Below are 24,709 nucleotides of genomic sequence, written 5' to 3' on the forward strand. Positions count from 1 at the left end.
CTGGATAGCTTTGGTCATCAAACGGGAATGAGAGTAAGGCAGAACCTTAAAGAGGTAGTGAGAGGATCACTTCCTCACATCCAGATGCATTTATTTAAAAATGTATTTGTTATTAGTAATTAACATTAATCAATCAATAAAAAAATATATTATTACAATTAACTCTTTAACCTGTTAGCTCTATGCAGTGGCGAGGTGCTATGATTGAGACTTCATTCAAGCTGTGTTTGGATTAATAATAGACAAAGTTTAAAATATGGCAGAAAAAAATCTGAAATAAATTGTGACCTGGACCACAAAACCAGTCATAAGAGTAAATTTTTCGAAACTGATATGTATACCTCATCTGAAAGTATAATAAACAAGCTTTCCATTGATGTATGGTTTGTTAGGATCAAACAATATTTGGCCCAGATACAACTATTTGAATATCTGGAATCTGATACTGCAAAAAAATCGAAATGTTTAAAACATTTCCTTTAAAGCTGTTCAAAATGAAGTGAAAATGACAAAGTAGGGTGATTCATACTCGGAATTAGTGCTCTGCATTTAACCCATCCAAAGTGCACACACACAGCAGTGAACACACATACACCGTGAACACACACCTAGAGAAGTGGGCAGCCATTTTTTGCTGCAGCACCCAGGGAGCAGTTGTGGGTTCGAAAAAAGAAAAATCTATAGTTTTGACCCATACAATGTATTTTTGCCTATTGCTACAAACATACCCCAGCGACTTACAGTAAGACTGATTTTGTGGTCCAGGGCAAAAATTTTGCACTTGATGTCATTGAGGTTGTGTGGTTGACAGACTGACAAACTTAAAACAGTAACCATGAAAACTAAAGGTTTAATATACCCTCTGTGTCACATGTCATATGTCCCTGTATAGAAATCAAAGAATAAACAACAACTACAATCTGCATTAAAAAAGTGAAGTGAAAGTGTGGGCAGTTGGTGTGGTTTTGAAATATATGTTTATTTTCCAAATGTTACAATATAATGGCAACCTCAGTTTAAAAATATCCGGTTTGCAAATGTTGTGTCAGAGCTGGGGGAATTTTATTTTAGAAATCATTTTAATGCAATCTTCTTAACTTCCATAGCATAAATGCAAAATAAATATTTATTTAAACTTTACTTGCAAGGACATTTTACATTTGACATTTTTTTTTACTATTGCTTAGACACAGTTTTACAAACAAGGCTCATTTTGTCAAAACACTACACACAATTAACACATCCACACACACAAGTATCAGAACATCACAGAATTTTTGCAAAAACTAAGCACTTCATTCAAGACTTTACAATAATTTAACAAAACCCAATTTTGGTACCATTAACACACACATGATTCATACAGTTGGATTCTGTTTCTATTTCTAATTTTTATGCAGTTTTTTTTTTTTTTTTTTTTTTTTAGATATTGTTAATGTACATGAATGTATTGACCGAACATAACACATGAGACAAGTACTGCATATTCATGAAAATATTTATTTTATAATATAATATTGTAAAGTCTTTCAGTACATCATTGCAATCAGGCTGCATTTTGCACTGAAAATCTGAATATATTCCAAATACAATTTAAAGTAGTACATAAACTTTTTTGGAGATGAGTAATCAATACCTTAGCATCATCTTTTCATATTTTATTTAGAAGACGACAACGACAACAAAGAAAGTTAAGTCAAACAGAGAGAAAGGGACCGATGTGTGTACTTCTAACATGTTTGGTTGGTAAAATAAATGTTGTAAATTCACATCACAGCGTCTTACGTGTCCGGAATGGATGTATTCTTGAGACTATAAGGTGACAATAATATAATAAGATAACCTTGTTTGAAATGGGTTTGGCTAAAATAAGATTTTGGTTTCGTCTATACTACTAGGTCCTTATGCTATATTGACTGGGTTAAATAGAGTTGCATTACTAAAAATAGACTAATATACAAATTTCATTGACTAAAGCTAGACTAAATGTCATCAGTTTTCATCGACTAAAACTACACGAAAAAAGTAATGGATAATTCTGACTAAAATAAGACTAAAATGGCCAGACTTTTAGTTGACTGAAACTTGACTAGTCTAAAAAGAGTATTTTAGTTCTAAAATTAAAACTTAAAAATTAAAATAATACAATAATATTACAATTTAAAATGACTGTTCTTTATATGAAAAAAAAAGATCTAGCAATGAGCTAACTGATCAATGATGCAACTGCTCAAAATACTATATAACTGTTGCATTACTCTTGAAGCATATTTTTAAAAGGGGGGTGAAATGCTCGTTTTCACTCAATATCCTGTTAATCTTGAGTATAGAGTAGTACTGCATCCTTCATAACTCCAAAAAGTCTTTAGTTTTATTATATTCATAAGAGAGAGATAGTCATTACCGATTTTTCCCGGAAAAACATGAGCGTCTGGAGGTGTGACGTGTGGGCGGAGCTAAAGAATCACGAGCGCCAGTAAGCTTTTGCGTTGAGAGCATTTGGAAGCTGTGACATTACCGTGAGGAAAAAAACATCCAAAACAAACCATGGCTAACAGTCAGATTCAGCGTATATTTATGATCCAGAATCAGATCCAGAGGCTGAAATTTAACAAGAGCAGCATCAGCAACGACGTCTCTATGTGGTATGTATTGAGACTGTATATATTTGCTTAGCGGTTTTGGAAAATGACTAAGTTCCTTTATGTCTTCTTTTTTTTTCTTCTTCTTTTTTTTTTAAGCTGTACATGTGGAAAGTGCAGTTTGATGACAACATCGCATGTTGTTTACTTGATGTGCTTACGCACCGATAGTTAAGTTAACAACACAGAGATATTTGAAGCAGTTTTACTCACCGCCTGCGGTTCCAACACATGATCGTGACCCCTTTTCATTGGGACTGCATTATCCTTAAGAAATAAACGATGTGCAAATCCGGCGTCAAACTGGGCCTTGTTTGTAAAACAATCATCTTCGAAATGCAGGGAACAAACAAAAACACTTGCACAACTCCGTTGATGCTCTGTAAAAATAAACTCCATCCACTGGTCCCTAAATGCTGTTTAAATTAAAAAAAAATTTTGGCAATCTGTGCAGGGTTGTCTTGCCCTGCCAACCAAAAACACACTTATTTTGTGACAATTCGGTCTCTCGCTCTGATCAGTGATTGTCTGTGCTCTCAGTGCTCTGCTATATGGGAGCGCGCGCTCTTCCGGGGAGAAGTGCCCTTAGGACCCATATAAGGAAATTCCGCTCCATCTAACGTCACACAGAGCCGTACTCGAAAAAAACTTTCCGAAACGTGTGACAAACAGGAAGAGGTATTTTTGGAACAAACTTACAACTTAATTTTTTAAACTTTGTCCATGTTTAGCATGGGAATCCAACTCTTTAACAGTGTAAAAAAAACTCAGTATGCATGAAATAGCATTTCACCCCCTCCTTTAATGGAAAATTATGAACATTATTACAGTTTTTACAATAATTTTTGCACCAATAACTGAACCTTAATGTCATTTTTCAAAATCCTAGACACAAAACTCAAAAGAGCCATAATTTGTAACACAGGCTGTTCAGTGTTCAAAACTTTGCATATTGCATTGATATCTGTAAAGAGGCCTTGCATTTGCAAAAGCACTGGCTGAAAAAACTAAATTACTATAAAATATCATAGGAACATTACTTTAGATCACCCATACACAATATAACAATAGTTTCACTGTTAAGTTGTGTTAATACAATCATTAAATATAGTTGTTCAAAACACATGATGCAACTTTCATTATGGTTCTACACATTCATTCATCATTCTAATAGACTAGAGTGAAAAATACAGACACCTACAGCAGCCTACAGTAAAATGTCAACTGGAGTGTTCCTCACTGCACTTCTATGTTTTTTTCAACCCTGTCTTGTGGATTTGGCCACAGGTTTTTGGCCATATCAAAATGTATGTTTTCATTAGCTGAAATCTTGGAATCTTGGCATGGCAAATAAAGGCCTGGCGTTGGTCACCTGTGATGTCATCGCACGCATAATTCATGGCCAGGGGAAGAGTGACTTGTTTGTGAGCCTTCCACCTCCATGTAAGGAAAGGGGAGTATGTGGGTAAATACAACTGTGGATGGGCCTGAAACCATGATCGCACTTGGTGCTGTTGTTAGGAATTCTGGGCTCGCTGCACTGATTTTGCTGTGGGGCCTCCTCAAAATCACATTCAGTGGGGGCCAAGCCACCCAGCAAACATCATTCTGGGCCACTCTCAACCTCTCCTCCATGTCATGGACAGGTTAAAGCCTGCCTTATCCAAAAATATGAATGGCTTTCATCAGCTTCCAGCTCTGTCACCCTCTAAAATACATTTACTGCATTGTAGGAAAAACAAATACTGTTTTTATTCATACTACAAATACTGATAACAGTGATATAGAATTTTGGGGGATCCCCCCCCCCCCCCTACAAAATGGTTAATAAATTTTTTTAGAGGGTGATAGAGTAATGATCTAAAGTGATGTATCTATGATATTTCATTATAAAATTTGTTTTTTGACCCAATGCTTCTGCAAATGCAAGGCTTCTTTAAATATATGAACAGAGAATGAAAGGTTTTCAACACTGAGCTGCCTGTGTTACAAATAATGGCTGTTTTGAGACTTGTGTCTAGAGTTTGGAAAAATTACATTAAGGTTCTATTATTAGTGCAAAAATTATTGTAAAACCTGCTGTGAGTTATTTCATCAATCGTTTTCTAATTATCTAATTTTCTAATGATTCAAGTGGCTTTACTTTTCTCTCTAGTCTATTACAATGATGTATGAGTGTGGTGAACCATAGGGTTTTGAAAAATGACATTAAGGTTCAGTTATTAGTGCAAAAATGATTGCAAAAAAACTGTATGAAAGACACCAGATGTTATATTGAAACTGTTTTATTGGGAAACTGGTTTATTAAGAAAGACACCACACGTTATATTGAAACTGTTTAACGGGAAAGTGGTTAATTAAGAAAGACACCACACGCTATATTCAAACTGTTTTATTGGGAAAGTGGTTTATTAAAGTTTTTATCTGAATTGCTAAAACATTAAACCCCAAACTCTGGCCCAAATTCTTACTAGCTTAAATCAATTTGTCAAATAAAACACTCTTTCTGCTAGACAAACACATTCAGGCAGTTAGGCTCTATGTGCAAATCTCATGCACTCTTTTTTACAAAACTCTAAGAACAAACTCATTCACTTAAACACTAATCACACTTTGATGCATTTGTACTGCAAAATGCTAAACACAAGCTGCAAAGGTTAGACACAACTAAAACACAATTGTCATCGTTTACACAGAACAAATCAAAATAGTTCATACTTGTTTATAATGAGGATATCAAACCTACTGTACAAAAAATAAGCCAGTTCAAAGTGCACAAGTGGCACAAGTCACTGAATGATGCTACGAACAATAGAAGGAAACAATTTGAGAAGTAGGGGAGGAAGAGTACATGTAAGAAGTGGAGGATGAGGAGAGAAAGAGTAAGGTTTAGAGAGTGTTATCAAGGCTGGATCTGTCAGACCAGAGGGGTTTTTCTCTTTGTCTAGCAAAAAAGACAACATAATTTGTGATGTGGACGAAGTCTCCAGGCACAAGCACTAGGATATAATGCTGAGACAGAATGAATCTCTCAATGACCCTGATTTTACACTTGCACCACTTGAAGTATTTGAGTGTACTTTAACATTCTATTCATGTAGAGTTTTATTTGACCTTTTTGGCCTTTGCAGTTGGACTGCAGTATTTTTCCAGTATCTAATATATACAAACATTCACTACTATTCAATATTCAGCACAATACTGTTCTTGCAGTACATACAGTAGACTTATAGAATATATTCACCTTACTCAGTTGCAATTACTGTACTGTACTTTTTGACAGAATTCCAAAATTGTTTAGTCAATATAGTGTCAATATAGTATACTATTACGTGAATCCAAGATGGCGCATTTTTTCTCATGGGGGGAAACCTGTCTGAAGTTTAAAATCATTAAAATCGCTAGTTAGTGGCTTTTGAAGATTATTCTCAAAGAGAAATTAATGAGTGGGGAGCCACCAAAGACAAATAACGAAACACCAAAATAACCTGCCTGATTTATCACTGTTTCCTCTAATACATTAGAGGCTGTTGCCCCCATCAAATTGAAAAAGGTTAGAGAAAAACATACTGTGCCATGGTAATAGTAATACTCACTCGTGGAAAAACAGTATGTCCAGCTATAGACAAGCCCTTAAAACTGCCAGGGCCGAGCATATCCACAAACTCATTGAAAATAATCAAAACAATCCAAGGTTTTTATTTCGCACAGTGGCTAGATTAACGAATAACCAGACGCCACCTGATTCTAATATTCCATCAACGTTTAGTAATAACTTTATGAATTTCTTCACTGATATAATAACAAATGTAGATTCTACAGCGTTTAATACTTCAGTCTCATCCATCGCACCCAAAGATAAACTGCAGCGCTTTACAACTATGGGACAGGAAAAGCTGTACCCACTAAATTACTGAAAGAGTTGTTACCTGTATTAGAAGACCCGCTTTTCAACATTATTAACTCATCTGTATCTTTAGGTCACATCCCAAAACTATTCAAGCTGGTGGTTATTAAGCCTCTTATTAAGAAACCACAACTAGATCCTAGTTAACTGGCAAATTATAGGCCTATTTCAAATCTTCCATTTAAGTGTAAAATGTTTGAAAAAGTTGTGTCTGCTTAATTGAGCTCCTTCCTGCAAAAGAATGATCTGTTTGAAGTAGGTTTCGGGCCCCACCATAGCACAGAAACTGCACTTGTTAAAATTACAAATGACTTGCTTCTTGCATCAGATCAAGGCTGCATCTCATTGCTTGTTTTACTTGATCTTAGTGCAGTGTTCGACACCATAAATATACTCAAAGATCGGTAGGCTCTAAGATGCTTTAGATCCTACCTGTCCGATTGCTACCATTTTGTTTATTTAAATGGGGGGTCATCTCATTTATCACAAGTAAAATATGGAGTGCCACAATGATCTGTCCTAGGTCATCTTCTATTTTCAATATACATTTTGCCCCTTGGTAATATTATTAGAAAATAAGGGATTTGTTTCCACTGTTATGCTGATGATACTCAACTATATATGTGTTAAGAATGTAAAAGTTATAAATCAATAATATATAAGTCAATAATTTTATCCTATTAAATTCGGATAAGACAAGAGATATTAATTATTGGACCAAAAAACAGTACACAGAATCTTGTAGACTACAGTTTGCAACTAGACGGATGTACTGTTACTTCCTCTACAGTCAAAAATCTGGGTGTTATGTTAGACAGTATCTTGTCTTTTGAAAACCGTATTTCCCATGTTACAAAAACAGCATTCTTCCATCTTAGAAACAGCTAGTTCATGCATTTATGACCTCTAGACTGGACTTTTGTAATGCACTTCTTGGTGATTGTCCAGCATCTTCAATAAACAAGCTTACCAGGTCAAGAAAATATGATCATATTACCCCAATTTTACAGTCCCTGCACTGGCTACCTATTAAGTTCCGTATCAGTTACAAATTATCATTACTTTCCTATAAGGCCCTTAATGGTTTAGTTCCTGTGTACCTAGCTAGCCTTATACCACCTTACAACCTACCACGCTTCCTAAGGTCACAAAACGCTGGACTTTTGGTAGTTCCAAAAAAAAACTTTTTTTTTAAATCCTCCACCATTGTACCAGTTCCAAAAAAGCTAAATCCAGCCACCCTGAACGACTTCAGGCCAGTGGCACTCACGCCAGTCGCCATGAAGTGTTTGGAAAAACTGGTTCTCACACACATTAATCACATGGTCCCGGACACGATCGACCCCCTCCAGTTCGCCTACCGTCCCAACCGTTCAGTGGACGACGCAGTGGCCTTTGCTCTACACCATATCCTGCAACACCTGGACAACAGAAGAACATATGTGAGAATGTTGTTCCTAGATTACAGTTCGGCCTTTAATACCATCCGCCCGGGCAGGCTGACTGAGAAGCTGACAGACCTCGGCGTCCCGACTCCCACCTGTAACTGGATCCTGGATTTCCTGACTGAAAGACCACAGGTGGTGAGGATGGGAAGGAGGGTGTCTGCAGAGCTCATCATCTGCACAGGATCACCACAAGGCTGCTGTCTCAGTCCTAAACTATTCACCCGGAACACACACGACTGTATCTCCACCCAGGACAATACCATCATCATTAAGTATGCGGATGATACCACCATTCTGGGCCTCATCAAGGGGGGGGGGACGAGTCGGGCTACAGGAGTTTGGTGAACGACATTCTCACATATGGTGAGGTGAACGATCTTTGCCTTAACACAGACAAGACAAGAGAAGTAATCATGGATTTCAGGAAAAACCCACCCCCCCTGCAGCCCCTCATCATCAAGGGGACTGAGGTGGAGAGGGCCGACAGTTACAGATACCTGGGACTGCAAGTAACATCAGATCTGAACTGGACTTTGAACAGTGAAAAAAGCTCAGCAGAGACTGTATTTCATCAGGCTGCTTAGAAAAGCTGGTCTGCACTGTCGTCCTCTCACCAAGGTCTACAAAGGACTGATAGAGAGCATCCTCACCACAGGCATCACTGTATGGTATGGAAACACCAATAAGACAGAGAGGAAATCTCTGCAAAGAATCATAAAGACTGCAGAGAGGATTATCAGAACAGAACTCCCCTCCATGGACACAATTTACACACAGCGTCTTCAGAAAAGAGCAGAGAGAATTATCAGAGACACACTACATCCAGCTCACTCCCTGCTCATTCACAAAAACTGTACATACAATCTCAGGCACAGACGAGCGGACAGCATTATCACAAACAGATCACGTTTTTATAAGAGCTTTTTCCCAGCCACAGTGAGACTCTTGGCCAAAACAAAATGAACTACTGTCTATAGGGTCTGTGTAATATGCCTGTGTATTTGATTTATTTATTTATAACGTAACTTTTGCATTATAATATTATTGTTATCTCTGGGGCCTGTGTAATATACCGGTGTATTTTATTTAGTTATTTATAACGTAACTTATTATTGTTATCTCTGGGGCCTGTGCAATATGCAATATACTAGTGCAATTCAGAATGAAAATCTACATTTTTATGGGTGTTGTGCAATTTACAATGTATATGTGTTATAGATACTGTAGATTTATGTTTTCCTTGTGTGTCTTTTTAAACTTGACTTGACTCTCTGAGCAACAACTGCACAAGAGTTCCTATGTGTGCAAGCACATCCTATGATAGCAAAGTCGACTAAAGGATGTAGAGCTTTTTCACATTTGGCTCCCAAACTCTGAAATAGCCTTCCTGATAATGTTCGCAGTAAAGACACACTCTCTCTGTTTAAATCTAGATTAAAAACACATCTCTTTCGCCAATAGTGCATCTCATAATTTGTAACTGCAGTTGTATCTGATCAAATGTGCATTATTATTCCTTAGCTTGGGTTAAACTAATTAATTTTACTTTGTTGGAAGCAGCTATGCTAATGATGTCTCTATTTGTTTCTCTGTTTTGTCACAGGACTTATATCCTGTGGTACCTAAGATTTACACAAGCTCCAGTCTGGATCCAGAACACCTGAGAATAGATGATGCCAGCTCCATCAGATGATGCTAACTGAAACAACATACAGAACTAACAAATATTGCTATTTACTATGCAATCACATTATAATTGCTGTTAATAGTGTTCATCATCTGGTTGACTATGTCTTGTATAATTGTTTTTTTAAAATCCTGTCATTTGCACATAAACTGGTCACCACTTATAAGCTACTACTAAATATTGTAGTAACTTAATTGTCTGTAAAGTTTCTTTGCAATGATTTGTATCGTAAAATACGCTATACAAATAAACTTGGATTGAATTGAGTTAATCATAGGTGATAGTCAGATAAGTAACTCCAAGGGAATGTTGAGACCAGCTAGACAACGGTGAGATTGAGCGTGATGGCTTAAATATGGTTCTTGATTAACTGGGGCAGGAGTGAGTGGTTAGAACTCTGGTGACTCAGATCAGATATAGGAGGAGATAAGGAATTTGGTGCAGTGAATGGAATTGACTAATGTTAAGTGGTATTTATGAAATTACACCATACTATACAAAAACCGTACAACTTTACTACGTTTTTTTCACAACAAAGGTTTCCCAATTTTGAATTTCTGAAAAGGTTTCTGTTGTACAGTAAATCTATTATAGATCAGTGACCAAAACCTACCATGGTAGGCCTACTGTCATGGGTTATTTTGACTTGGTAACAATAATAGCATCCTCTGTGAACATGTACTACAGCAATGTTGTTTTGTACATATTCCCTGGCTGTACCATGGTATTCTTTGTAATTAGAACAGTGTAGAACAGTAGAACAGTGTAGTAACATTGTTTTAAAATAATTTGTTTAAATTAAAATTTTGTTATAATTAATATTGTTGTTGTTATTTTAAATATTAATATTTAGGTTTAGGTTTTATTTCAGTTTTTACTTTTTTTTAGAAAATAAGTGATTAAACTTATTGTGAAGAGTCCGGGCCCTGCGTTTCTACCTCTCACCACCAGAGGTCGCCATCTCCCGTCCTCCCGGACTCCATTCCCCAAACTCCATGCACCTGTTCACACATCACGCCCTCAGCTGTTCCCCATTGTCACAGACTATTCTCCTCTCACTCACCACTCTTCCTGACTGAATTAATTGTATTTCGAATTCTAAATGTATTTGTAATCATTCCTGAGTCTGTTTTGTTTTGCCTTGTTGGCCTTTTTGTTTATTAAAGAGAAGTCTTTCACCTGCATTTGGACCCAGACTGTTTTTTTTCTACGGTGCTGCCTTACCAGACTGTGACACTTATTTTGGTTAGTTGTCAAGACAGTGTTTTAATTTTTGTTTCTAATTTTCATTTGATTAAATGTTTCCATCTAATATATTGTTTTAATTAACAGATGTTTTTAATAGAAATAATTAACAACAATAATCCTGTTTGGAATACCAAGTAATTAAATGCTATAGGTGAATATGATAACCATAGTACTATGCGTGACAAATACACTTTTACCATTTTCATGGTAACACTTTACAAAAATGTTTGTTTAATCATTAAATGGGTGTGTGTGTCTTTAAGATACTAAAAAGGACCGTCATCATGGAGTATATTTCAAAAAAGTTGATGGATTTTATATATCTTATATGTATTTTATAAACCAGTTTAGAAGTGTACTCTTTCATAGTCCTTTTAGTATCAGTAGACACTCTGTGAGAGGTTAAAATCCAGTAGGAGAACCTTCTCAAACCGCTCCGGCTTTCCTTCTTTTATCAGTCTGTGTGTACAACAGTCAACCTCAGGATGGCGCCATTGAATCACTGGATATGTCTGCTGATCATTGAGCTGCAGTGCGTGTAAAGCAAAACAGGACAGTCATCTCCTGTTCAGTAATAAAGAAGCACATATCAAGAAATGTGAGTGTTTGTATATATATGATGCAATGGCAATGACTGCATCTTTTTTGCAATGGCTTGCACTGTTTACACTTGCTCGGATGGTTGTGATGAGCATAGGACCTCTATGCTGACATTGTGCAGGATGGAAAGACACGGCCTGAGCCAAGAGAGGCTGGAGGGAGGCCGCGGTCACACTGCAGAGCCACTATCCCAGTCTGAGCCCACCTCATTGAAGATGAGGCACTGCTTACTTATATTATTTCCTGAGAAGAAAGAGATAGAATAAAGGGGGACGTGTGCAGCTAGCATAGTTTAGTGCAGGTTGGCTGCCAGAGACAATGAGCAAATATACAGTTCTCTGGTCATTTGTAATCAGAATCGGAAAGAGCTTTATTTCCAAGTGTGTTTACACACACAAGCGATTTGGCTCTGTGACAGGAGCTTCTAGTGCAAAGTTAAAGTACAGACATAATTAAAAATTCAATATAACACTAATAATAATGAGAACAGACAGTAAATAAATACAAAATAATAATAACTATGAAGCATTAAAAATATAGAGAAAAAATATCAAAAGACAAAATTTGACTGTGCAAATGTGCAAATGGCTATATAAAGATGATCAGTGTTGAGAAGTTTACAGATGTTGGTACAGATTGTGCAGTCATGAGATGTTATGTATTGTTCATGTGTAATATGGCCTGAAGGAAAAAGCTGTTCTTGTGTCTGGCTGTTTTGGTGCACAGTACTCTGTAGCGCCGGCCAGAGGGCAACAGTTCAAAGTGGAAGTGGGCTGGATATGAGGGGTCTGTAATGATTTTACCAGCCCTTTTCCTCACTCTTTCCTCACTCATGAGTTTTTGGAGGTTAGGCAGGGGGCACCAGGGGCACCAGGCAGATGAAACACGACTGCCTTTCTTAGGCCTCGTCCACACGGAGACGGACCTTACCCCAATCCAATCTTTTTTTTCCTCGTCTCAAGAAATAGCAAAGACGGAACACATTCACATATATTCACAGAAACGCGTCTCCGTGTGGACGGGGCCTTAGTCTTCTGTTTTCTGAAGACCTGGTTCACTCCTTCTACACTTACCTTAAGCGGAGGGGGGTTGCAGGGAGGGTAGGTGAATGAGTGAAGTGCAGATCAGAGCGGGTGTGGGGTGTGAGATTGGGCTTTTCGAACGGGCAGTAAAACACATTTAGGCCCCGTCCACACGGAGACGCGTTTATGTAAATACACACAATTTTTTTAGCGGATAGGCGTTTCGTCCACACGCATCCGGTGTTTTCGTAAGGTGAAACCACTATTTTTTGAAACTGGGTCCCAGAGTGCAAATTTGAAAACGCCGTCTGCATTTTCGTCTGGACGGCTAATCCGTATATTTTCTGAAATGATGACGTCATCAGCCCACGTCTCCCCCCTAGTCAGACACTTCTACGTCACGTAACAGCAACAAAAACATGAACAAACACTGAACGATTGTCTTTTTATTAACTTACATTAACACAAATTAATAAATGTATTATTCCATGTTCGATTGTGTTCCACGCGCAAGGTTTATGAGCATAGTCCAAGTCTTCTTCTCTGTTTTTAGTGTATCTCTGTGGCAGAATTACAGCGCCACATACTGGTCTGGCATGTATACTACATCATTTTGTGGTTTCGTGTGGATGCGGATATTTCTTGAGACGAGGAAAAAAAAGATCGGATTTAGGTAAGCTCCGTCTCCGTGTGGACGGGGCCTTAGATTGTTACCCAGTTGTTAATTCTCCACAGATCACAGGGGTGGTGTCTTGTTCCTGGTGATTTTCCTCAGACCTGTCCAGACTGATTCCGGGTTGTTGACTGAAAACTTTTTTTTAGCTTTTCAGAGTAGTTTTTTTTATCCACTCTGATCTCCTTCATTAGTCTGTTTCTAGCCTGGTTATACAATATTTTATCCTCACTTCTGCAAGCATCGTCTTTGGCATTACAAAGCTGTCTGAGTTTCCCAATAAACCACGGTTTATCATTATTGAATGATAAGAATGTCCTGGTAGGAATGCACATATCATCAACGAAATTGATGCATAATGTTACAGTCTTTGTGAGCTCATGCAGATTGGTGGCTGCCGCTTTAAAAACACTCCAATCAGTGCAGTCGAAACAGGCTTATAAATCCTGTTGTGCTTCTTTAGTCCATCTTTTAACAGTCCTTATTACAGTTTTAGCTGATTTTAGTTTCTGCCTGTAGGTCGGAATAAGATAAGATAACCGAACAGTTATCAGACAGCCCCAAAGCTGCGGGACAGGGTGATATGCATCCTTTGTTGTGGTGTAACAGTGGTCCTTTATATTTCTGTCTCTGAAATATAATTATATTTCTGTCTCCATTTCCGATATTTGTTCAGCCAGCTTTTGCAGCACTGTGCTCACGCACAAGTTTTGAGGGATGTAAACATTCACAAGAATGAATGAAAAAAACTCCCACCGTTAGAAGAAAGGTTTACAGTTTATGAAGAGCACCTCTAACTTAGGAGAGCACATCTTCTTCAGAGTTACATCTCAATACCAACTTTCGTTGATGTAGAAACACTATCAACCACCTTTTGTTTTTACTGTTAACTCAGTGATGCGATCCGTTCTGAACAGCTGGAAGCCTGGCAGATGTAGTGCATTATTCAGAATAGAACAATGCAGCAAATTTTGAGAAGTCCTTGTTTGTGCTGGTGAGGAGTAGTAGTTCATCCATTTTTTTTAGGACGGGATCGGAGATTTGCTAAATGGGTTCTAGGAAGTGCAGTTTGAAAGCCACATTCCCAGAGCTTAACCAGCGCGCCACCACACTTAATTGTTTCTGTCTGATCGCGTGTTTGGACAAAACTGCTTCCCCTCCAACTAGAAATCCAACAAAGTGTCTGAATAATTAAAAAGTGGAAAAAATCGTCTGGTGTGGTTTGCCGTATGTCCAGTAGTTTGTCTCTGGTAAAACTGATAATGACTAAATACAGAACATACAAACACAACAGCAAAAGAATGGAGGAGCGCCACACCGAGGCAGCCATTCCTGTTTTACAATCATGATTGTAAAAAAAAGAAGACAAAATTGAAAAAAGACATACATATATATATATATACCTGTAGCATATACAGTATAGTTTTGTTCAAAAGCTTTTTTTAAGAAATTAACATTTACTCAGCAAAGATGTGTTAATATGATCAAAATTGACATTTGAGACATTTTAAATTTGACAAAAGGTTTCTATTTTAAATAAATACTAAACATTCATCAAAGAATCATGAAAAATAAAAAAAATTTCATTATTAAACAAATTTATCCTTGTTGTGAAAAAGAGCCAACATCAAGACTTAAGCCCCTTACGTGTCTTACATTTGCGGCTATAGAAAAAGGCTCTTCTTTTCTTGATTATCATTGCAGTCAGGCGATCTGGTTGGCACATTCGGTGGGCAGTTATCCTCCCCACAACGGCAGGATTTTATCCCACAACATGTGAGGCCCAGAGATAATAATAATAATAATGTCTCCTAACGACATGACTGCACATGCAGCCCTGCAAAAGCGTATTGTTAATGCTGAAGTTCAAGCCATATAGACTTATAAGACTCATATTCTGCTGTAGATTTCCTCCCACATTTCTTTGGTAATGCTGTGTTGACTGATGGTTTGTGGCGTAAGAATGCGTGAATGTACTTAGTCATGCCTGAAGCTGCGCATTTTACCTTTTCACACTATAACTGTCCCTCAACCTAAAGCATAGGAAACAAGACTTCTGATTTCAATACAAGTGACAAAAGAGAAATAAGCATAAATATGCAGTACATAATAAGCATTTCATAGTTCCTGTAACTACTGATGGAAATACCCACTTTATGGCATGTTTGCACTCCATGAACTCAGAAAAATTTTAGTTATAGGAGCACTTTTTGATGGGGGACTAAATGAGTTTTTATCTCAGAGTAGGGTCTAACCCAGCACTGCCAGTGATGTAAGTGTTTGTTGATTGTCCTTTTTTTAAAAAGCTGCAGAAACACACAATTTGCATATACTTTCTCCCTGAACTAACTCCATGAACATGTAAATCAGTGATAGATTGACTGATGCTAAAGGCTAGGCACTTCTCTGTCCTCCATCCTCCAGTTGTTGATGTGGTTGAATGCTTGAATTGAGTCCTGCAACCAGGAAGATGGCCCTAGGGGAAAGTTTAGTTCTTGGGGGATCGCCCTGGTGACTGGTTCCTTTAACTGAGTTCCTATTACTACTTGGTACGAAATCCCCTATAACCATAACGTAAATATGAAGCTTTGAGTTATTTTAAGCAATTTCATAACTCGACTTCAGTAATGGATTAATTATTTATAAGCTATTTTCTCTTGGTTTGTGTGCCATCTTGGATTTATTTTTTCAGTGCATAGGGGATTGCTAAGGATAACTTTTGGACCAATTATTGTTTATGGAGTCTGTGATGCCTTCAAATGTCACCTAATGGGGAAACATGCAAGGTTTTAGGACAAAATTTTGTGTATTAGCTTTCTAATACAAGAACATTCAGAGAGTAAGGAGAAGACTAGAAAAATGAAGAGGAGAAATCTTGATGCTCACTATATCATCTGTAGTAACAGAAGTCAAGACTTTCAATTACAAGAGGCCATGCATGAACGGGGTATTTATTCATTTATTTAATTTAATTTTATTTTTCAACAGTATCTTCTATATAGAAAATAGCTGTTTGGAGTCGTTACCAATATGGCCGCAGAGTTAACTGACTTGCATTAAATTGACTTTGGTTATATATTTTTTTGGACACGTTTAGACAGTGCTGAATTTTAAACGTGTTTCAGAATGACTTAATTTATAAATACAGCTGAAAAACAACATGTACAAAAAAATAGAGGAAGTGACAACTACAGTTTTTAGACTGGATTGCATTGGGCATTGAGCTTAATCTCACTAATAATTTACAGAAACACACACACACACACACACACACATTTGTTTTTGTGAAAGTGAGGACATCCCATAGATGTAATGGTTTTTATACTGTACAAACTGTATATTCAATGGCCCTACACCAGCCCTACGCCTAACCCTAACTCTCACAGAAAACTTTGTGCATTTTTATTTTCTCAAAAAAACAAATTCTGTATGATTTGTAAGCGTTTTGAAAAATGGGAACATTATTTACTCATAAGTCTCCCTCTCCTTGTAATACCTGTGTCATACCCATGTCATTATACAGAGTTGTGTCTTGATATCTCCCACACACACACACACTTTCTGTCTATTTATCTTACTTAATTTTATAGTATATTATTATATATTTTACAAAATAGTGTTCATTTTAATGCAATGGAGCACAAATCCCAATAAGAATGCTTTGGTAGCATGGATGAATTAGTGAAGTATGAATGTGTGTGCATAAGTGATTTATTTTCCTCACATCAAGCACGTTTCCTTTATTCTTTAAGCACTTAGCCTCAGCCTGCCCTCCCTGATGACTTCTTGCACAGCTCTGCCTGAAAATGTCTTCACATTCTTTACTTGCTAATGGCTTAGACAGTCAGAACAGTAGTGTCTATGTGTGTGAGAGTGCGACGTCTGCACTTCTGCCTCGCCTCTTTAACGCATTCCACTTTCACTCAATCTCGCCCACACATTAGGCATGTGACTGCCAGTGACAGGAAATTAAGGATGTCAAATCCTGTACTCAGCTATGCAGTGCCACATTCTCTCCAAGAAAACATTCTCAAAAGCTCGCCAAGCTTTAAAATGTTGTCTGAGCCCAGCAGTTTTTTCTTTAAATCTTCTAAAATTCCAGAATACAAGTCAGGATAAATGTAGGACTAATTTTCCCCTATAGCTTTCTTTTTTTTTTTTTTGCACCAATCCGTCACAAGCATATGTTTGTAATCTTAAAGGGCAATCATGTTTTTAATTTTATATATATTCAGTGTGCTCCACTTTCCTTTCAGGTACTCAGAGAGGAGAACATTTTAAGACTGGTCAGCTTGACAGTGTTAAGACTTGATCTAAACCCCACTGCTATGACAATCTGGCGCTTTTCAATCAGCTACTATAAGTATGTTTTGTTATTAGTATTTGCTTCTGAATGTTCAAATGTGGAGTTTTGTGCGTAACGTGTGTGTGTGGCTGAGTGCACATCTGTAAGAGAAAGAGAGACAGGGTCACAAAGTGGAGTCAGCTGTCTTAACCATCCGTGGCTTGTGTACTGCAAACACATACAAGCTTCATTGCTGTGTCTATCAATCCAATCTGTTCCCCTTTCAGGCTTGGACTGATGGTAAAACTAAGGACATTATTAACCGTCTTTACATTTATTTTGAAAGATGAAGCTCGCGATTATGGAAAGGGGCGTTATATATCTGACGAGTGCTTGTGGTGTTCAGTCAATCACAAAGCAGTGGGTCAGTTGGCCAATCAGAGCAGACTGTGCTTGTCACAAGGAGGGACTTTGTAGAAAATTACACGTTTGAGAGAGGAAGGGCATAGAGGACTGTACAATAATGTACAGTATTTGAAAAATAATGTGTTGTTTTAACATTAAAGCATATCAACATATTCTGGTACACCAACTACACAAAATTATCTTTAAAAAAAGCATCATATGACCCCTTTAACAGTATTCTAAGTTTCTTTTTCGCTAAAAATGGCACATTCCATTTTTATTTGCACAAATCTAATTCTATACACTTGTCGCCACCAATTGGCATATCAATGTAGAAAGAAAAATCCCACCACTAATGAACAGATGGTCTGATAAACAGTGAGTTGGACTGAACAGTATATCAGCACTCTTGAACGGCACTCGACCCGAGGTATTTTGGCTCAGGTGATTTTACTCTGTCACCAAATTATTCAAATAGACAAGCCAGATGGGATTTATTCAACTGCACACGCACACATTGCTTCACCAAAACTTTCAATGTTATATTCTGCAGTTACCACAACTGCGATTCATGTAAATATGATAGACCTCCAAACATGCGGTTTTATTATTTTGAAAAAAGAGCACTTAAACCTTATTCAAGTAAAGTCAAGTAAAGTTCCATGTGTCCAAAAGCATGCTGATTGGAGAAAAACTGATACTACATAATCCTTAATGAAAGTAGTTGCTGTATAATGATTTATATGCCAATCTAAATCAAAGCACTGGTAGCGGCACCTTCAAAGACCTTTAAGATCAAATGATCCTTTATTTCTTTTTATGGCATATATATAAAGGACTAAACTATAAAGGACTATATGAATTTATGGCTACAATATTTACACAGTGTGGTTTCTTGACATATTGCACAATATGGGTGACAAAGCAATAACACAAAGTTAGTGCGAATATGATGTGAACCACAGTTTCCACTGGAATGTCATTGTTGACAAAGCAAGCAAAAGCAAAAGCTGTTGCTAAGCGACAACATCGGATATCTTACACTCATCTTACACAAAGAAAATGACACCAAAACACTTCCTTCACTGTGTTGGTTGCTTCTAAGTAAATATTTGCACTCTGCAAAACTAATTTAACAAGTGGCATACAAATGCCTACTGTAAAAAGCAATAGCTAAAAATATTCACCTTAAAATGAACAGTTGTACTGAATCAAAATATGAAAGCAAATTGAACCAAAAGTTATTATGGCTGGGTTCCATCATTTTCTGCTTCAGAAATTCTCAATTCGATTTCTATTAATTTCTCTCTATTTTGCTTACGTATGAATCTCTCAACTTTGTAGATATACAAAAATATACATTTATAAAATGAACAAGGTTTAAACTACGCCATTTAACTGCTATTATTTAAAGAGGGGGTGAAATGCTATTTCATGCATACTGAGTTTTTTACACTGTTAAAGAGTTGGATTCCCATGCTAAACATGGACAAAGTTTCAAAAATTAAGTTGTATGTTTGAAGGAGTATTTTTGTTCCCAAAATACTCCTTCCGGTTTGTCACAAGTTTCGGAAAGTTTTTTTCGAGTATGGCTCTGTGTGACGTTAGATGGAGCGGAATTTCCTTATATGGGTCCTGACGCAGTTCTGCCGGAAGAGCGCGCGCTCCCGTATAGTGAGGCTGAGCAGACATTTCACTGACCAGAGCGATTCACTGATCAGAGCGAGAGCGTCGCGAAATGTCACAAAAGAAGTGTGTTTTTGGTTGCCAGGGCAACACAACCCTGCACAGATTACCAAAAAAAAAACAGCATTAAGGGACCAGTGGATGGAGTTTATTTTTACAGAGCATCAACTGAGTTGTGCAAGTGTTTTTGTTTGTTCCCTGCATTTCGAAGATGCTTGTTTTAAAAACAAGGCCCAGTTTGACGACGGATTTGCGTTTCTTTTATTTCTTAAGGATGATGCAATCCCAACGAAAAAGGGTCACGATCGTGTGTTGGAACCGCAGGCGGTGAGTAAAACTGCTTAAAATATCTCTGCCTCCTTGTTAGTGCATCCAGTCCCATGCCGGAGACCCGGGTTCGAGCCCCGCTCGGAGCGAGTCGTTGCTGCTGCTGCTCTCGTTCAGTTTCAGCCTCGGGATCTGATTCTGGATCATAAATAAACGGCTGAATCTGACTGTAAGCCATGGTTTTTTTGGATGATGGTTTTTCCCTCACGATAATGTCACAGTTTCCACATGCTCTCAATGCAAAAGCCTACTCGCGCTCGTGATTCTTTAGCTCCGCCCACACGTCACGCCTCCAGTCGGTCGTGTTTTTCCGGGAAAAATCGGTACAGACTATCTTTCTCTTATGAATATAATAAAACTAAAGACTTTTTGGAGTTATGAAGGATGCAGTACTATTATATAGGTACTCAAGATTAACAGGATATTGAGTGAAAACGAGCATTTCACCCCCCCTTTAAAAGATGCGTTTTCTAGTCTTTTTTTTAAATCATTCATTGAAAGAACTACCCAAAATAATAATTTGTTCAGGAATCAGATTAATTGAGCTATATGATTTGAATTCACCAGTGTAATTTTTCTTGAATCTGATCAAACTGTATGTTATGGAGCCAGCGAGATAAACTCAAAAGAAACGTGTTTTCTTGCCATTATTTCTTTACATTATTATTACTATTATTCATTTTAGATAATATTTGGTTGCTTTTGTCGTGGAGGTGTAGGCCACCAGGTAGGCACCACTGCTGCAAAGTGGCACCTGAAAAAAGGTCAATATTTGGGATTTTAAGAATTGAGATTGAGATTGTTCAAATAAAACTTGTGATTTATCGGAAATGTGTGTGTGTGTTTTTTTAAGCCAACCCTATTCATTATACATGTAAAATAAAGCAAATAGTCACTAATATTAATGACTAATATTCAAATCTCTGAATGCAATAGTTCAAGACACCCTAAATGACCCCCAGATGAACTCTCACAGTATTTCACATACACTGGTAAAAATGATGTGTTGGATTTACTTAAAATATATATGCACCATTTTTGCAACACACTTTTTAAGTAAACCTAACTTGGAACAATTTTACTTAAAATAAACAAGATAATCTTTGTTATATGAACTGAATTATTTGAGTTCACTCAACGTTCTTTACTTAAAATATTCTACAATATATAATCTACCAAGTAATCTCAAATTGTGTTAACTTAACATTTAAACTAATTTATATTGAAAAAATTGAGTTGAACCAACTAAGCATTTAAACTGATTTTAGATCTTCAGCTATTGGTCTGCTTAGCCATCGCAACTAAAATAAATTAAACAAGCAAATTACACAAAATAAAGCATTTCAGTTTATTTTTTTGATAGGCTGCGGTGAAGGTGAAGCCTAAAACCACACATCATGAATTTACAACAAAATGTGACAAATATACAAATGTAGCTTAATTTCCAACATGTTATTTTCTTGATTTTTCACCCTTTGCAACACTTCTTAAAGGGTTTACATTTTTCAAACATTTACTTTTGTACAAAATTCCCAATTAAACTAGACAAAAAAATAATTTTCTTTCTTTCTTTTATGTTTTGTTTGTAACACAGAGATTAAGTTTGCAATAGATTTTTTTTCACCCTTTGCAACAATTTTTCTAACATTTACTTTTGGAACACGCGACAAACATCCTAAGAATAAATCAAGAATTTAATCGAACAGTTGCAGACAAACATTGCACATTGATCTCTTTGGGGTAACTCAGATTAATTGCATAAATTAGGCCAAGCAGAAAAACACAAGCCTTTGCAACACCTGCCAATCCCATCATCACCTCTATGCCTTCCAGCACTATCCCAGTCTGTAATGGATCATCTGTTGAGCCACCTTTCATGATGATTTTAAGTGTGAGCAGTTCCAGTTTCTCCTTATTCTCATGAGTATCTTTAAAAAACAAAACAAAGCAAATGTGTATTTACTTACAACACCACTTGATATTTTTTCTGATTGTTTCTCAGTGCAAAAAAAAATTCATTGCAATGAAATAACACACAAAAAAATAAGATTTTGAAATAGACATTTATATTTTAAAATTAAATAAGTGATTTACAGCCATTCATTTTATTTCTATCTCTGTTGGTTGAATTTAATTAACTGCCTTTACATAAGTTGTTTATTTAGTTTTGGAGAGTAACTTGGTTTTTGATCGATTTCAGATGCTCACCTGATGGTGCTTGATGATATTCTCAGAGATGCAGACAGTTAAGCATAGATTTACAACTCCTTTACGTTGTTCCACAGGGCTGGTCTAAAAAATACAACAAGTGCGGTTTGTTATGGTGCATACACACAAAATCACAACTATACAGCGAATCCATAGAGTTTGTGAATCAAGGCATTATTTGACCAATTCATCTCTAATGACAGTGAAACCGCTGATGGAAATGGAGTTGAAAGGAAAATGAATTTTGAAAGAGAAAATAAAAATCTATACACCACAACAATGATCTGAAATTTCTAGAGTGAAGATTTTTTTTAAGCTAATTGGAGAATGGCCAAGTCAGATTCCCACAAAATGTTTTCATTATTTACTCATCCTCACACTGTTCCTGATTAATGACTTTCTTTAGATAAACAGATAAACAGAAATATATTTTCAATCCTGATCCTGAAGAGCCACCGCTCTGCACATTTTGTATCTACCTTAATGGCACTCTCTTTGGCAGAGGAAACACAGGTTTAAATTTACTGTTGTGATCATAATTTAGAAGGTTTACTAGACAGAGGAATCATTGTCATTTAGAAATAAGTTTGCATGTGTCTGAATCGAGATCACCATTACTTAATTATCATGCATACATATTGACATGTAGCACATATTTTACAATGTAATATAAACCAAACCTCAAAATTAACCTGTGCTCAGGCCCAGACTGCCACTTATAGAGAACATGAGAACAATTATTATTATTATTATTCTGGAATGGGTTAACACAAACAGACTCTGTTTTCATCAGTATTCATAACACGTTTCTAATTTCAGAAGCATTATTCTAAGCGATTCAGAAATTCAGTTTAACAGTTCCTTTTTAGATCACAAATGCAATAAACGAGATAAATCTAATATTATACTTAGTTTTCAAAAAAAGTTAGCTTACCTCTTCTCACCGTCTTCACATGTGCTTCACAAAATGGCTCCTTGGCAGGAAACAGCATATCACTGGCTCACAGTCAAATACTTAAAATTTTATGCTATATTTACTTAATTTTAACATAATTGTACTAGTAGTTGTCATTACTTATTTTCTTTCGTTGTATTTATGCATACACTTAAGTTCACTTTGTAACTCATATTTTTGTGTTACATAAACTATATATGTTAAGTAGACATTGAAAAGTTATAAATACTTAGTTTTTTGTTTTTAATATATTTACTTTTATAAGTAATGGTTGTTCAGACAACGAATCGTTTTTTTCAGTGTAGGCAGTAATGTACAGTATGCATCTGAATTTCTCCAAACATAGGCTGATTTTGGAACAGTGCTTCATTTTCACATGAATGTGAGGAGCAACTGTCAGTTTATAAAGTTAAAGGGACAGCTCTGTGTGAGCTCTTCTATCCCAAGCCTCAGAGCTGAATAAACAGTAGACAGCTGGCCTGGGACAATGGCACCTCAGTTAATGATTAATGCTGTTAATGAACAAATCAAGAAAGCTCTTGATACTTTCCAGAACTCTTTACTCACAGCCAGCGATGTGCTGACCCTTAAAGGCCCCTCGTCACGGGTCCATGGTAGAAGTGCTTTGGAAAGGAGAGGCAGAAAATTGCAGTCACAATTTGTATCATTACAGTCCCCTCTGAAAAAGGCCAGATACGCGTGAGTCAGCACGCTATGGACTGGCTTTGTTTTTAAACAGTACTAATGCAACATTGATACTGTGTTTAGCCTCAAATGCTGATGTCATCATCACAATATAAGCAATTTCCTGTGCTGAGAGAGCTTCTGCTAAGAACATAAATTCAGATCGGCTACAAAACACAGCGTTGGCATTGATCCTCTGCTGTGATAGTGAAGGCTTTGAGATCTATGTGATATCCTTACGATGTTTATTCCGCTTGCGCTCAGTCCCCCGCAAATCACTGATAAATGGCTATTCATGAAAGTGATAACAGATGTGAGGGTCTCATTGAGAGCCAGTGAAAGTGTGTTCTGTATGTGATGTGGAAAAGCGCTGTGTGTTGGACCCTCCATTTACAGAGGTGGCAGGTGTTCCTCCGTTCTCCAAAAAAAGCACGTTTTTATGTTCCTCCTCGAGTTAGTTACTTGGTTTCCATGGAAATGCTCAACAGAAAGAGTCTTGTCTTAAGGGGCCTGTGCCGGGGAAGGCTTTACTAGCTGCCTGGACTGGACTTCAGTGAAGAGGGGTAGAAAAAAGGGGAAAAAAAGATGAAAAATCAATCCAACATTGAAAAACAATTGAGCATTGTCTGCGCGTCTGATGCTGAGACTGGATGTTCAGAGCAGATGTTTCATATGAGAGAGTGCTGGGCTTTCATAGTACAGATAGCGTCACTGAATTATCTTAAAGTGTCCTCTTTATAAGCAACAATTTATTTATAAAACACTTAAAGGGATACTTCACCCCAAAATGAAAATTTTGTGATTAATCACTTACCTCCGTGTTGTTCCAAACCCATAAAAGCTTCTTTCATCTTTGGAACGCAATGTAAAATAATTTGGATGAAAACTGGGAAGCTTGTGACCGTCCCATTGACTGCCAAGTAAATTACACT

The 24,709-nt window shown here is 36.9% G+C and overlaps 1 long non-coding RNA gene across 1 annotated transcript; it reads right to left on the bottom strand.

The window, feature by feature from the left end:
* Positions 1-21,264: 21,264 nt before the first annotated feature.
* LOC113061969 (uncharacterized) lies at positions 21,265-23,309 on the bottom strand. Its single transcript, XR_003278474.1, has 3 exons — positions 23,073-23,309; positions 22,139-22,222; positions 21,265-21,858 (listed from the first exon to the last, which is right to left on the bottom strand). It is a non-coding gene; the product is annotated as an uncharacterized LOC113061969 (long non-coding RNA).
* Between the last annotated feature and the right edge of the window lie 1,400 nt (positions 23,310-24,709).

This window comes from Carassius auratus, chromosome 44 (assembly GCF_003368295.1).
Source record: "Carassius auratus strain Wakin chromosome 44, ASM336829v1, whole genome shotgun sequence".
Taxonomy (NCBI): domain Eukaryota; kingdom Metazoa; phylum Chordata; class Actinopteri; order Cypriniformes; family Cyprinidae; genus Carassius; species Carassius auratus.